This window comes from Helianthus annuus, chromosome 4 (assembly GCF_002127325.2).
Source record: "Helianthus annuus cultivar XRQ/B chromosome 4, HanXRQr2.0-SUNRISE, whole genome shotgun sequence".
NCBI classification, from domain to species: domain Eukaryota; kingdom Viridiplantae; phylum Streptophyta; class Magnoliopsida; order Asterales; family Asteraceae; genus Helianthus; species Helianthus annuus.
The window spans coordinates 166,957,893-166,961,894 of record NC_035436.2 but is presented as its reverse complement, the minus strand read 5'-3'; positions in this window follow the sequence as shown (position 1 = coordinate 166,961,894).

The window sequence follows — 4,002 nt, the reverse complement described above, 5'->3', positions numbered from 1 at the left end:
CTCTCTCACACTTCATCCACCACCCACCACCACCATAACACCATCATCCACCACCATCATCCATTGTCCATCATAGAGTGTGTGAGTCGTCTCGGGATCCAAGATTGATCGTAAGAGTTCTTGACAATCAAGGCCATGTTTGCCTAAGTCTCTTACATCACTTGGTGAAGACAAGTGTTTAGTATAATACTTTTTATTTTTAATCTTTTGCACTTTTTATTTGGTTTTGTATTAATGACTTTAATAACTAGTTACTTATGTTGAAGGTGATCTTTCCTTATCGTTTGTCCGTGGTGTCTTGGCATTATTTTACTGTCTATATAAAATAAAAGATTTTCACCATTCATATCTCCACGGTCTATATGGAGGTATGTTGGCTACCTGGTCGGGGGTTAAGGGAACGGTTTGGTAAAGGTCTTGCCCTTGTTCAGCGTTTAGAGGTCCTGCTTGGGACCTGGGTCAAATTTAGTAGGATCTCCTTCAATGCCCATAGGTATTGGATGGCGGGGATCCAAACTCTTTGACCCCCTCATAAGCTAACTACTATTAATACTATAACCCGGCTATTTAGGACTGTATCCCTGCTGACTCAGACTACTTAGCCGAGGGTAACGTCACCGCCAAAAGCGGGGCCTGCCATAATTTGCATTAATAACTTAATTCATTATCTTTCAATAATCCGACCCTTTAGGATTGTATCCTTGCTGACTCAAACTACTGGGTTGAGGGTAACGTCGCCTTCAAAAGAGGGGCCTACTACAATAACTAAGATAATCTCTTAAACAAGTGCAAAAGTGCGAAAATAATCAAAGGTTATACTAATACACGTGTCGGATCCAAGTGATTCATCTTGTCTATCTGTTTTTATTTTATTTTCTTTTTCAGCATTTAGTTAGTTTTTATTTTTCTTAGTTTAAAATATTTTTCTAACTTTTTGATTTGATTAGACGTTGAGGATAAACCGGTATTAAAAGCTCTTGTGTCCTTGGACGACCTCGGTATCTTACCAACACTATACTACGTCCACGATGGGTGCACTTGCCCATATGTGTGTTTAGTGTTAGTAAATATCGTGTTTTATAAATTTAAAACTTGGCTAAAAGTGTAAAAAGGGCTTAAATATATATCTAAAAATATAACACACTTCACGCACATCACTATATAAAATAAAAGATTTTCACCATTCATATCTCCACGGTCTATATGGAGGTATGTTGGCTACCTGGTCGGGGGTTAAGGGAACGGTTTGGTAAGGGTCTTGCCCTTGTTCAGCGTTTAGAGGTCCTGCTTGGGACCTGGGTCAAATTTAGTAGGATCTCCTTCAATACCCATAGGTATTGGATGGCGGGGATCCAAACTCTTTGACCCCCTCATAAGTTAACTACTATTACTACTATAACCCGGCTATTTAGGACTGTATCTCTGCTGACTCAGACTACTTAGCCGAGGGTAACGTCACCGCCAAAAGCGGGGCCTACCACAATTTGCATTAATAACTTAATTCATTATCTTTCAATAATCCGACCCTTTAGGATTGTATCCTTGCTGACTCAAACTACTGGGTTGAGGGTAACGTCGCCTTCAAAAGAGGGGCCTACTACAATAACTAAGATAATCTCTTAAACAAGTGCAAAAGTGCGAAAATAATCAAAGGTTATACTAATACGCGTGTCGGATCCAAGTGATTCATCTTGTCTATCTGTTTTTATTTTATTTTTATTTTCAGCATTTAGTTAGTTTTTATTTTTCTTAGTTTAAAACATTTTTCTAACCTTTTTGATTTGATTAGACGTTGAGGATAAACCGGTACTAAAAGCTCTTGTGTCCTTGGACGACCTCGGTATCTTACCAACACTATACTACGTCCACGATGGGTGCACTTGCCCATATGTGTGTTTAGTGTTAGTGAATATCGTGTTTTATAAATTTAAAACTTGGCTAAAAGTGTAAAAAGGGCTTAAATATATATCAAAAATATAACACACTTCACGCACATCAATAGGTTTCTGTATTCTGACTGCTTTTGGTGATTTGTGCTTACGTGCTTCTGTGATTATGTGCCCTACGTGCTTATGTGCTTCTGTGACTACATGAATCTGTGGTTATGTGCTTATGTGTTTATGTGATACATGCTTCGACATGTTCCTAAGCTTTAGTACGAAGTAGACGTGTGAGGTAAGATTCGATTATGATGTGTCTGAGACCTACGACGATGTCTGTTGCAGACAATGTCATCATCTAGACACCGAACCCCACTTACTCGCCAAGAAAAGAGAGACAAACGTCTTGCTGCTATCATCGCCAAGCAAGTAGCAAAGGCTGTGAGTGAAGTGTATGAGAACGTCAGCAAATCATCTGAGGAGTCGAGAACTGAAGCTCCCAAAGATGCTGCCAAAACTGTTTTCAGCTTCAAACAGTTCAAGGCATGCGGACCAAAAGAATTCACCGGAGAAGATGGCCCAACAGCTATATTTCAATGGTTCGATTCCGTCGAAGTCACTCTGCACCAAAGCGGCTGTCCAGAAAATCTCCGTACCCTAAACGCAACCGGCGTCTTCCAGTCCCGCGCTCTAGACTGGTGGACGGCCGAACGAAACAAACGCGAGAATGATGCAGCGTATGAGCTGACATGGGAAGAGCTGAAAGCCATTATGATGGATGAATTCTGCCCTCCCCATGAACGCCAAAAGCTGGAGGACGAGTTTTGGAACATTACGCAGAAGGATGGAGATAACGCTGCCCTGACTGCTCGCTTTAAGCAGCTCAGTATTATTTGTCCCGATCAAGTCAAGATGCCAGAAATAGCAATCAAGAAGTACATTCGAGCTCTACCCAACTGTGTTGCCGATTTTGTTCACGCCGCAAAGACCTCATCGATCGAAGAGAGTTACCTGCTTGCCGCTGAAATCAACGACAAGCGTGTAAAAGCTGGTTTTTGGGATAAGCCCTCCAAGTCTCTACACCAAGCCACCACTGCATCGACCGCTGAAACCGCCACTGCTCAACCATCCAAGTCACCACGCCGCAAGAAGAAGAACAACAACAACAGCTCCAGCAACAAGAACTGTGATGTCACTACCACTGCTGCCCCTCTGCAAGCCGTACCGGCTCAGCAGCAGTCTCATCATCGACCAGCACCAGTTACTCATACACAGGTCCCCACCCGCTTTGCCCGACATGCTCCTATCATCATCCGGTGGGTCTTGCCTGTCGTTTCTGCGCTCATTGCAATCTGTACGGTCATTTCACTGCCAAATGTCGCTATGGTCCCCGTAATACCACAGCTCCTGCCACTCCTCATCAAGCTCTACTCCTAGCCCCGCAAGGCCAACACGTGGCTCAGGCACCTGCGATAAATGCTCGAGTCTGCTTTGCATGTGGTGACCCTAACCACTTTGCAAACATGTGCCCGAACAGGGTTGTGAAGCAAGAGCCCCAGCAACAGCAGCAGCCTCAGCAGCAGCAACAAGCAGCACGCGCCAGAACCTTCAACATCAATGCCCATCAAGCCCAGGCTGACAACAACGTGGTTAATGGTACATTCCTTGTGAATGGTATTTATGCATCGTGTTTGTTTGATACTGGAGCCGATAACTGCTTTGTGTCGTTTGAATTCGAGAAGCTCCTTAGTCGTAAGCGCTCTTATTTGCCCTCGTCATTCGAAGTTGAAGTCGCTACTGGAAGAACTGTCGCTGTTAATTCTGTTCTTCGTGATTGTACCCTCGAGCTCAACAATCACATCTTCCCTATCGACCTCATTCCGATGCAACTCGGAAGTTTTGACGTCATAGTAGGCATGGACTTTCTTCACGAAAACCATGCTGAAGTTGTATGCTTCGACAAGATGATTCGATTCTCGCTCGCGAATGGTGATTTATTATGTGTGTATGGTGAAACTGCTTCGAAAGGTCTCAAGCTCATGTCATGTGTCCAAGCTAGCAAGTATCTCCGCAAGGAATACAGAGCTTTCTTGGCTAACATTGTAGTAGCGAAGGAGGTAAA